The sequence below is a fragment of the Protopterus annectens genome, chromosome 1.part1 (genome assembly GCF_019279795.1).
Source record: "Protopterus annectens isolate FY-2018-M chromosome 1.part1, PAN1.0, whole genome shotgun sequence".
Taxonomy (NCBI): domain Eukaryota; kingdom Metazoa; phylum Chordata; order Ceratodontiformes; family Protopteridae; genus Protopterus; species Protopterus annectens.
The window spans coordinates 681,174,308-681,187,403 of record NC_056726.1 but is presented as its reverse complement, the minus strand read 5'-3'; the positions used below and the strand labels follow the sequence as shown (position 1 = coordinate 681,187,403).

The window sequence follows — 13,096 nt, the reverse complement described above, 5'->3', positions numbered from 1 at the left end:
CAAACTTTCATAGATCCGGCCCCTTATATTAACAATTAACATATATAAGGATGTAGTTGTGAATCAGCAATGGATGTATTCTAAAGAAGTAAGTTGTTTTTATTTAATCAAAATGTTTTGCAGATGCGAGTATATTACTGCCAAATATATATCACTATATAATTTTATGGGCACAGGTACAATAGTGAAAAACTGAGTAAATAGTGAAACAAAATACTTAAACAATGATATAATCTTCATTTTTTATTTTTGCAAAATATTTTCATCTTAAACATGTGGAGTCTAACTAGAAATGAAACTAATTCCAAAAAACAAAGTTGTTTCAGAAAGTGTCCAATATACTTTAACTGAGACCTGGTCAGTCTTGCTGTTTTGTCACAGAAAACCCCAAAGTGAAGGGGGTATGCATGTGTACTTTAAGGACTTTTCCTACATTTCACAAATCTGTCTTAAACTTTTAATTTCATTGGCTATTCTTTTACACTAATAAAGCCGATCTTTAGCAAACCCAAAGGTCTCAACTGCTTTCCATTCACTATATGTAAATATAGACATATATATTATGTATGTATAGACACACACACACTTATACACCTGCAATCACATACTAATTTTTCTCATTATTTTATTTAATTATTTCTTCATTTATTTATTTATTCATGTATTTATTTTTAATCTTAAGGAAATAAAGCCTTTTGTAATGGGGCACATGCACATCTTAGCAGTCAGATAGTATAAGCTTACATATCGCTCAAGTGGTATGAACAGTAATTTTAGGTATTAAAAGTCAGTCATTTGAGGCACAATCCTCACCCCACAAAAAAGTAGCTATAAGAATAGATTTAGGAAGTTCTTTTAAGTTCATTTCCAGCATCTGAATAGCATATCTGTTTATTTTCTTAACAAGATAAATAAAAACAGAGGACTATTCTGAGACAGAAAATCTGCAGCTTATAAACGTAAATGTATATGTATAAATGCACATACTTGGCTGACCTCCAGTTGCAGCTAACTATTTACTTGTAATGGGAACAGACCTCAAGATTTAAATGTCTGTTGTTGATTTCTAGAATGTGTATGTAATAAATGTGTTGTTAATACTGTTCTGTGCAGACTAGTTTATCAGATGTGTAACAGTGTGGTTCGTAATACTTATTATAAAGCTTTTTACTGTATGAATTTTCTGTATAATTATATTTTCTACTGGTGCAACCCTGCTGTACGTGATTATTTTCTTCAAAAACGAAATGTACTGCATATAGTTCAACTGTATGATTATTTTATTTCTATTTATATATTTTTATTTGCCTAGTGGCTCAGAGTGTGATTGAACTTGCCTTTACTCTAGCTCACTCACCAAGTTAGTAGAAAGAAAGAAAGTGCTTGTACTGAGAAAAGACAGCTTCCTTCACTACTGACTTAGCAATGTCACATTTTGTTTTAATACTACAGTACATAAAACTCAGAAATGTATAAAAAAACTTGAGCATTTAGCATGCAACTTGACATGATGTTAACATTGTTCCAGACAGGGCTAAGTGGTGTGTGTACATCTCACAGTGGCAGGTGTGCTAACTGGTATTCATTAAACAGCTCTGTATGATGAGCCCATCTTCAAAACAGGAGCAAATGGCAAAATGTTTCTTTTTCTTCTTCTTTCAGCTGCTCCCATTAGGGCTCGCCACAGTGGATCATCTATTTCCATTTCTTCCTGTCCTCTGCATCTAGATCTGTCACACCAACCACCCACATGTCCTCTCTCACCACATCCATCCACACTCTTAACTTTCCTCCTCTCCTTCTGCCTCTGGGCATGCCTTCCCCCTCTTCTTCTCTTTCTCCTTTGGCCAACAGTAGCCCAATTTCTGCCAGTACCTTGTTGGCTAACAGTACTGGAGGCGGTTGTTGTTAATGCAGGCCTCAATCGATCTGGTATATATCTCTCCCACTTGGACTTAATTCCAATACTCTTTGGAATTCAGTCAAGAACACACCCTTAGAACAAAATGTTAAGGGTTTCTGCTGATATTATTAAAATGTATATACAACAGGCTTTAATACAACGTGTTGCTGCTGCTGCTCCTATCAGATCTCATACTAGAAGAAAGGGATCTTCAAACTGCATTTGACTTATCATGACCTTCATGATACAGAAACTGTAGAGCACTATAGGGTAGACAGGGATATGTTAGAGAAATATGCAACCTCTGCCGCCATCACCTGATGCCCCAGGAAAATCGTGGAGAGCCCATTCTATTGGAAACAAAGGTATGTGCACCATTATGCATAATAACTAGAGGTGCTTTTCAGAGTCCCACAGGGGATATATTAGGTGTAACACAGATCTCAGGCTCTAGAAGATTACATCAATTTCTATGTACAATCCTACAATATGTAAAGGATCATATTTGGTTTCCTCGTACCCCAGAGGAAACCATGCATCATTTCTATACCATAGCACACTTCCATGAGGTTCTGTCAGGCCATTTACTGCAACATATACTTTAATAAAAGCTCCACATGTTGAACAGGAAAGGAGGTACAGCAACAGGAATGGATGTCATTCTATCATCAGGAAGTCACTAATGCCCGAGGGATCATCTACAATGTACAGACTGTTTCATGACTCACACATATGGAATAGTTCTTACCTGCATGCAAAGTTTGCAACGGGTGCCTTGCCACAAGGGCATAAAATGGGGGATGCAGGTTATGCACTGGAACCAAGGCTCATGGCATCCACACAACCTGAGTGAGGATAGAATGATGTCTGTGCTCAAACCAGGAATATTTTCAAGCATGTATTTGGCTTGCTCCAATCAAAGTTCCAATGTCTAGCCACTTCTGGTAGGACCTTGCAGTACAACCCAGCCACCATGAGCAAAATAACACAGTCTGTGCCATATTGTATAATATAATTTTCAGGAAACAGGTGTAACAAGGACAACAAGACCAAAGACTACAGTTCGCAGCACCACAGGCAGGACCAGCATAGACAGATGAGGAGTCTAAGGAAGAACTAGCAGCCGTGGCTGATCCAGGCAGACATAGGCATGCACAATATGCAATGGCACTAGCTAGCAGACCGTGATAAGACACACTTTATACATAACTGAAAATGTAAGAAACTAAGCATATGCAAACAGTAACAGTGATGCATGCAAAACTAACAAATCTTACTTATCCATCTGATGATTATATTTTCTGACTATCAGTCAGAATCATCCCCAGAAGACACAACGTGTATCCATACCATTAACCAAGGTAAGTGTCGAACCAGTAGTGAAGAGATAGAAATGGTAAATATTGTTTTCATTAATAGTTATACCCTTTAACAGGATAGCTTTTTTTCAATATTTATTTATTTATTTATTTATGTTTGAACCCAACCACTGGGGATGCACAAGCTAGTGCATTTCTTTGTGCCAGTCCCAAGCCCAGATAAATGGGGAGGGTTGCATCAGGTAGGGCATCCGGCGTAAAACTTCACCAAATAATTTCATGTGGACACCAGTAAATATTTCCATACTGGATCGGTCGAGGCCTGGGTTAACAACGACCGCCACCAGTACTGTTAGCCTACAGGGTGCTGGTGGAAATTGGGCTACTGTTGGCCAAAGGAGGAGAAGAGGTGGAAGCCATGGCCAAAGGCAGGAAGAAAAGAGAAAGACTAGAACTGTGACAGTGAGGGTCAGAACTTTGAATGTTGGCAGTATGACTGGTATAGGGAGAGAGCTAGCTGATATGATGGACAGAAGGAAGGTTGGTATATTGTGTGTGCAAGAGACCAGATGGAAGGGGAGTAAGGCTAGGTGTATCGAAGGTGGGTTCAAATTGTTTTATTATGCTGTGGATGGGAGGAGAAATGGCATAGGAGTTATCCTGAAGGAACAGTATGCTAAGAGTGTTTTGGAGGTGAAAAGATTGTCGGATAGAGTGATGTTTATGAAGCTGGAAATTGATGGTGTAATGATGAATTTTGTTAGTGCATATGCTCCACAAGTTGGGTGTGTGATGGATGAGAAAGAAAAATTTTGGAGTGAATTGGATGAAGTGGTGATGACTGTACCCAAGGGTGAGAGAGTGGTGATTGGAGCAGATTTCAATGGGCATGTTGGTGAAGGGAACAGAGGGGATGAGGAAGTGATGGGTAGGTATGGTAGGGATTTTGTAAAAAGGATGGACATGGCTGTGGTGAATACATATTTTAACAAGAGGGAGGAGCATAGGGTGACATACAAGAGTGGAAGAGGATGCACACAGATGGATTATATCTTATGTAGGAGGGCCAGTTTGAAGGAGATTGGAGACTGTAAAGTAGTGACCAGGGAAAGTGTAGTTAGGCAGCATGGGATGGTGGTTTGTAAGATGACGTTGGTGATTAAGAAGAGGGGGAATAGTGTGAGGGCAGCACCAAGGATCAAATGGTGGAAATTGAAAAAGGGTAATTGTGAGGTGGAGTTCAGGGATGAGTTAAGACAGGCACTGGGTGGCAGTGAAGAGTTATCAAATAGCTGGGTAACTACAGCAGAGCTAGTAAGGGAGATGGCTAGAAAGGTGCTTGATATGACATCTGGACACAGGAAGGATGACAAGGAGACATGGTGGTGGAATGAGGAAGTACAGTAGAGTATACAGAGAAAGAGGTTGGCAAAGAAGAAGTGGGATTGTCAGACAGATGAAGAAAGTAGACAGGAGTATAAGGAGATGAGGTGCATGGCAAAGAGAGACGTGGCAAAGGCTAAAGATAATGCATATGAAAAGTTGTATGAAAGGTTGGACACTAAGGAGGGAGAAAAGGACATGTACCGATTGGCTAGACAGAGGGACCGAGATAGGAAAGATGTGCAGCATGTAAAGGTGATAAAGGATAATGAGGGAAACATATTCACAAGCGAGGAGAGTGCATTGAGGAGATGGAAAAAGTACTTTGAGGGGTTGAGGAATGAAGAGAATGAGAGGAAGAGAATGTTGGATGAAGTAGGGATAGTGAATCATGAAGTACAATGGATTAGCAAGGAGGAAGTAAGGATAGCTATGAAGGGGATAAAGAATGGAAAGGCTATTGACCCAGATGACATACCTGTGGAAGCATGGAGGTGTTTAGGTGAAATGGCAGTGGAGTTTTTAACCAGATTGTTTAATGAAATCTTGGAAAGTGAGAGGATGCCTGAGGAATGGAGAAAAAGTGTTTTGGTACCGATTCTTAAGCATAAGGGTGATGTGCAGAGCTATAGTAACTACAGAGGGATTAAATTGATCAGTCACAGCATGAAGTTATGGGAAAGAGTAGTGGAAGTTAGGTTAAGAAGGTACATGATTATTAGTGATCAGCAGTATGGTTTCATGCCGTGAAAGAGCACTACAGATGCGATGTTTGCTCTAAGAGTGTTGATGGAGAAGTACAGAGAAGGTCAGAAGGAGTTGCATTGTGTTTTTGTAGACTTAGAGAAAGCATATGACAGGGTGCCTAGAGAGGAGTTGTGGTATTCTATGAGGAAGTCAGGAGTGTCAGAGAAGTATGTAAGAGTGGTACAGGATATATACGAGAGTAGTTTGACAGCGATGAGGTCTGCAGTGGGAGTGACGGATATGTTTAAGGTGGAGGTGGGGGTTACATCAAGGATTAGCTCTCAGCCCTTTCTTATTTGCAATGGTGATGGACAGGTTGACAGATGAGATCAGACAGGAGCCCCTGTGGACTATGATGTTTGCAGATGCCATTGTGATCTGTAGTGAGCATAGGAAACAGGTGGAGGAGACCCTGGAGAGATGGAGATATGCTCTAGAGAGAAGAGGAATGAAGGTCAGCAGGACTAAGACAGAATATATGTGTGTGGATGAGAGGGTGGATAGAGGAATGGTGAGGATACAAGGAGTAGAGGTGGTGAAGGTGGATGAGTTTATATACTTGGGATCAATAGTTCAGAGTAACGGTGAGTGTGGAAGAGAGGTGAAGAAGAGAGTACAGGCAGGATGGAGTGGGTGGAGAAGAGTGTCAGGAGTGATTTGTGACAGACGAGTACCAGTTAGAGTGAAAGGGAAGGCCTACAAGAGGGTAGTGAGACCAGCTATGTTATATGGGTTGAAGACAGTGGCATTGACAAAAAGGTAGGAGTTTGAGCTGGGTGTGACAGAGTCAAAGATGTTAAGATTTGCACTGGGTGTGATGAGGATGGACAGGCTTAGGAATAAGCATATTAGAGGGTCAGCCCAGGTTGGAAGGTTTGGAGACAAAGCCAGTGTGGCAAGATTATGTTGGTTTGGACATGTGCTGAGGAGGGATGCTGAGTATATTGGGAAAAAGATGCTAAGGATGAAGCTACCAGGTAACAGGGAAAGAGGAAGGCCTAAGATAAGATTTATGGATGTGGTGAGAGAGCACATGCAGGTAGTTGGTGTGACAGAGCAAGATGCAGAGGACAGGAAGAAATGGAAACAGTTGATCTGCTGTGGCAACCCCTAACAGGAACAGCCGAAAGATGATGATGATTTATTTATTTATGTTTGGTTTCTGCATTTGCATGTTTCTTGGCAGTACACATTGGTGACTGTCAGTGACAGTTCAGGTCTGAAACCAAGAAAAATCAAATGTTTAATTTGGGCTACAGTCAGTAGCACAAGTGAGACTGGTGGTGTTGTGCTTCTGTCAGCAATCTGAACAGTACTGAGTGAAGAAAATACTGCAGCCAGCTACCTTTTTCTGTTACTCAAAGTATTGATGCAAACGTTTGGAGAAACAGTATAGGTAATGCAGTGTTTGAATCTGGTTTACAGATATATTTAAATGAGGAGGTCAGAATAAGTATTATCATGCAATATTTATTAGGAATGTTACATGGATTAAAACTATTACAAAAGTTAAATTTGCAACACAATTCCTGCCTGATTGGTAAATTAGTCAAATATAAGCTGTGTAAAGTATGTTAAGCATAGCAGTGATGATAGTTAATGTAAACTACACTTGTATATGTTTAATCTGCACAACAGTTATTGTAAAGAGTGACTCACCATATATAATTATTAGGTGTGTAGGAAATCATGTTTTATAAAGTATGTGGGGCACGTATGCCAACATGTTTTACTCAGGTCATGCAACTCAATTAAGATTAAATTAATTTACATAAATAAATACTGGCTTTTACATATGACTCCAGTAACATGACAACTGAAACTCATACAACTAAAGGCATGTCATAATTACACCACTCTTGATGAAATTGTTTCACCTCATGTTAGATATTACAAGTAGTTGTTTGCCTGTGGTGTTGACAGTTAATCAGTGATATTTAACATACAGTCTTCTTTTTAGTCATAAGTTCAATTCCAAGATGGTATTATTAAAAGTTCATATTTTGCATGTCTCACCAGCCCATTATGTACCAGTTTATAACATTTTACTTCTAAACAACAATGGTTATAACCAACAAAATAAAGCATTTGATGACTTTACAATGGGACATATGTAAATATGATGGGTATCACAACTGGCTAACAGTCACTGCCATATTTCATACCTCCAGTGTATTTTGAAGAAATCATTCCCAATTTTTCTGCCAGGCAATTTTTCTGCATTGAATTGCATAAATGCAGCTGGCGAAGTTAACTATCATTGTGCACAGACGGGTACATACCAGATCTAAAATGGGACCCAATTTAGTGACCTAGTCTAAGGTGCCCATCAGAAGACATAGAGAGGTCATTGTTCATTTAGATGCCAAAGGTGGTGTGAACAGTAGTCCAGGTCCTTGTGTCACTCCTCAAAAAATGCTAAAGTAATATGTTGCTGGAGGGGACAATACCATCTCTCAGTACATGGCTGAGCTATGGAATGGCTTGGCAAAGGCTGTATTACAGGTATTCCATGCACTGGTGAACAATGTCATCACCATTATAGTGACATGAAGAGGTGCAAACAGGACCTCCTGAGCCAGTGATAGGCAGAATTTAGAACTGCTACCACTCCTGAGTTGTGTAAGTACAGTCACCCACCATCAGTCAATAATATACTATGGAATGTTCAGGCAATGCAGTTTATTCATTATGCTTCTTTTTTGTCTGTTTTCTATTCTGTATAGCTGCTGAAGAGACAGTTCAGTATAAAGGCACACATCAGGAAATACTGGCTTTACCTCAGAGAGGCATGGGATAAGTATGGATCAGGTATGAGTGCAAGCAAGATCATACTATCTCTGTAATGTAATTAACCTTAACAAAATTCACGACATCAGTCGAGATGAGCTAACTAGGCATATTTTACTTTTTGTATCAAGCATTTTAGCCTTTTCCAAAAGCTCTTGACCATTGCATTGGGCAATGAGTATATCAACTTAGCTGTGTGGGGGGTTAAATTCCCAGCAGCTGCAATTAGTCTTTATTATAGGATAGCAGGTAAAAATTATTTACTTACAATATTAAATGCCCTTAAACATTCCATTTCTGTAATTGGATGTATTTACTTGAAATGCATATATCTGATATACCATAGTTAGCTAACTGTTTCCATATTATTTATAACAACACTAAGACTGATGTATTTTATGACACATTAATACCTTCACATCATATCTGGATGTGGCAAAGGTTAATGCAGTTATATGCTTTATTTGCTTATATGTTGAAATAGTAATCTGACATGGCATTGATGTTGTAACCTATGTTTTATCTCCTTCATATCTATATATTTTTTCTGCATGGAAACATTGCTGCTACTGCACAAAGGGCCATCAGCACATGGAGCTAGACAAACCACCGAGGTTTAAACAGACGTACCTCCACAGCTGGCTGAAGTGGCATTACCACAGACAGCACAGACACCCATCACACCGGGCTTCTAACTGGTCAGTGTCACCTCCAGTACTCCTGCACTACCTGCTCCAACTGCATCATATAGTTCTGCCTCAGGCGCTGGTACAGAGGCACCCACATGGAGTTTTAATAGTTGAGATGGCATTTTCATCATCCATCAGGAGATGACAGGGCCGGATATTGCAGGATATTATGAAGAGGGGTTTTGGTGTCCAAATCAGAAGACCAGAAAAAAATCCTACATTGAATTGCAAAGCTGATGCTCCATCAAGCACTGACCAAGGCATCTGCAACAGGAGACAATTGGGACAGTTCTGAGGTGAGGACTACATCATCACTTTGCTGAAGCTGGATGCACCTCTGATGTCCCTTACCTGTCCCCAATCATGGTGTCCCCAATCATTTGTGTACATTACCATACTAGTCTGTCTTGTACATCTGCACCTGCTACCTAACTTACCTGACCTACCTTAATGTGTTATTCCTAACCACATTCACCAAGAGTCTTCTCTTAAACAAACAAAAAAAGGCATCCCATATATACCTCCCCACTTTAACTATCCATCTGCTTGCCACACTTGATTTGGTCCAGTTGATTTGTCACCTCGCCATGATGTGGTGAGTATCCAAATTCATAAAATTTTTGTTACAAATATACACTTGTCTTGTGATGAAGTTTTAGCTATGGTGCTCTCTCACCACCTATACATTCCTTTATTCTTTCACCGGTGTCCTATCCACTGCTTGCCTCCATTTTCACCAATGTCCTATCACTCTCTTATTTACATGTCTAATCTGGTCAAAAAATGGAATCACATACAATGCACATGATTAGAAATAGCCTACAAAAATAACCTTCAGTTTTTGTCCTCAGTACTTGCATATTAGTAGGCATTGTACGGTAATGCTAAGCAAAAGTAAATGGCATTTCACATCCTATGTCAAAAACTTGTGAGTTTTTACTATCAACCACACTAGTGCATTCATCTTTGCAGAAAATATGCTTACCCTTGCTATGCTATAGAAGTACAGAGTGAAAACACTACTGGGAGACAGTTACTCTAATATATTTATTAGTCTGCAGGATGTAATGTAACCTTACATTATGCTACACTTGTAATTTCTGTGATGTCTACATTCTCCATTGCTGAAATTTGTTGTCAATGTCCCTTCAAATTTGTGATTTTAACTCTGTGAGGTATGAGTGTTGTGCTGAAATAAAGTTCAGGTCTCTAGACTGCTTTTTTTTTTTTTTTGCATAGTTTCAATGGTTTGAATCCAAAAGTATGTCAAACATTTACTGTTTTTTGCATTACTGTTGTGTGTGTAACTGCTGGCTACATATATAATTAACCCACATTATCCTGCTTATGTCTTAATCATGTTTCTGATATCCTCCCCCTGTTTGCTCCATATTAGAAACAATTCATTTTACAGAGCATTACAGAATTACTATGATGACAATCCTAAGAGTAACACAACACAAAGTTGGGAGAAAATGGTCATAAACAAGAAACTGTGTCTATATTCCTGTCTCCCAGACACTCTCTCTCATTCCGTCCTTCTGTCTTATCATTCATTGCCCTCAGCATTTGTTCCATGCCTGGCACTAAGCAACAACAGTAACTGATGGTAAAAGGCATTTCACATCTTATGGAAAAAACGGGTACATTTTTTCCTTTGATCAAATTAGTCTGCTGTCCCTCTCACTGCTGTGAACAAAGCAAATTCAGAGTTGGATGTACACCATATGGGATGTTGCAATCATAAACTACTGTTATGAAGTATGCTGCACACAAACTTACTTCCTTCCTTCATAGTGTTTCCTTAGTCCAGGGTTCCACCAGCTTTAGTATGCTTAGTCCCTTATGTGTTTCAGAATCAGGCCCAAAAATGCTCATATCTTACGAGAAATAAATGCAAGACATTTGGTACAATCAAGGCTTTATAGGATAACAAGCACAGTAGACTAGGCACATCTGAAAGAAATATTGCTGCAATACACGTATAAGGTGATAGGAAGCATTAATTTGCATTTCCATGCATTTTCTGAAGTATTTTAATTATGATACCTACATGTTTGTGATAGTGTAATGAATATAGTACTCAGTGATGTCATACAAAAGCATGCAATTGCATATGAAGCAGTACAAGATGTCTTAAGTACATGGACAGTTACCAGATATGAGAGCCGTCTAAGTATGCACCTGTGTTATGCATATAATGAGTACTTTACTGCAAGTATCATGACAAATGATTAAACCTGGACACAGAAACCATTAACACTACACTCATGTGTTCTGAATTGGATCAGAATCAGAAATATTTCTATACCTGTACTCATTTTTGTGGAAAAATGTTGGCATGAAACACCACAGACTACTATTACAACCCATTCTAAGTTTAAAACCACAAGATATAATTATGCAAGCACTTTAACCTTGCCATCAACCCTGCAAATGAGATGGAAAATGTTGCACTTCAGGAAGAGATTTTTGGCAAGTGGAAAGTAATGTCAGTTTGCATCTTGTAATGGGCTGTTGTATTCTAGATATGATGAGTTCCAGTGATGCAGTATAATCACTACATAATGTAATACAGTTATACCAGTACTCCAACACATTTAAACTTAAAAATGATGTACAATGGTGTGGGACCTTTGCACACATGCCACCCATTGTCCAACCATGTGGAAATATTGAAAATGGCACAGCAAATGATTGCTATTTGCATACATTCATCCTGTACTGAACACTCAAAAATGTTTTGTTGTCAGTCTGCTATGTCCCAAGTGTGATTGCCATTAATTCACCATATTGTGAAACAGCTGTGTCACTCACAGTCTATGAAAGACTGGCTAGACAGTTTTTCTGAGCAGTATATAATTCTTTCTAATCAACACATGTCTGTTAGTAGCCCTGTTTATCAAGACACATTTCTTTTCAGCCAAACCAATGATGCACACAAGCTTCTCTGCAGCACACTGATGTTGTAATCCTTACAAAATGCACTATTGCACATTTAAAATTAGACTTTTCCATAGATTATGTAATTAGATAATTAAGCTTTCAAATACAGCAGTGGCTGAAACTGTGTGTGTGTGTATCTGTAGAGCTAGGAAGGACTAGTTTCATCCACCTATCTGATGTGTGCAAACATTTAAACTGAGAGATGGCTCAATTTCTTTCACTTTTATCACAGACATGATCTCTGCTACACACTGATGAGATCATCCTTTTAAATGTGTACTATTTCACTCTTTAAATAAAACTTCTGTGGTATTTGCAGTTGATACTGTGCATTCTAGGTTGTACGGCTAGATAGGTACGTGGCTCAAATCCACCACTGTTGAAGTAGTGTGAGTGTATCTGTGTGTCTCTAGTGTCAGGAAAGTATGGCTTTAGCAGCTGAAATGATGTGATCACTTGCACTCAGGAGAAATATTTACACTGGGAGAGGGCTCCCACATGAGTTTCCTACACTTTTAACATTAACATTTGCTCTGCTACACACTAATGAGGTCTTTTTTCAAATGTGCCCTATGTCACCTTCAAAAAAGGTACTCCTGTAGTACATACAGTGGACACTGTATACTTTATATTGTAGAACTAGATAAGTAGGTGGATTGGATACAGATTTGCAGAAATACTCTGACTGTGTGTTTGTGTGTGTGTGTGTGTGTGTGTGTGTGTGTGTGTGTGTGTGTGTGTGTGTGTGTGTGTGCGCACATGTGTGTCTGTGTGTTTTTGTAGTGCCAGGTAGAATAACTTCATAAAAAAATCTGTTGTATATGCTTCCACATAGAAGACACGTTTAAACTGAAAGAGGGCTCCCACACCAATTTCTTCCAATTTTTTCACCAGTATCTTCTTTGCAACATTGCTGCAGTAAGACACCTCCTGTGGTGCTTGCAGTTGATAATGTGTATTCTAGATTGTGTAACTAGGTAGGTAGGTTGTTTTAATCCAGTACTATGAACCTTGTATAAAGGTATGTGTCTAGCAGCAGGTCGGTAGGGTTTCAGTAACAGATTTGATGTGTACACATCCACTCAGGAGAAACATTTACACTGTGAAAGTGATCCAAAGTCAGTATTTCCCCTCATAACACAAGCAATTCTTGTGCTACACACTGATGACAATATCCTTTGTCTCACACATACATTAATCCTCCTTCTCTGGTGCCTGTAGGTGATACTGTGTTCTTTAGATGTATAACTAGTTAAGAAGGTGGCTTGAATCTATTAGTGACTGACTACTATGAGTGTGATGGTGTGTGTGTGTGTGTG

General features: G+C 39.1%; 1 long non-coding RNA gene across 1 annotated transcript in view; it reads left to right on the top strand.

Moving 5' to 3' along the window:
• Positions 1-12,340, top strand: part of LOC122806853 — a 128,804-nt gene extending 116,464 nt beyond the window's left edge. The window contains exons 2-3 of the long non-coding RNA XR_006365565.1: positions 8,079-8,163; positions 8,722-12,340. This is a non-coding gene — a long non-coding RNA (uncharacterized LOC122806853). The remainder of the gene's footprint in view (positions 1-8,078; positions 8,164-8,721) is intronic.
• Positions 12,341-13,096: the final 756 nt, after the last annotated feature.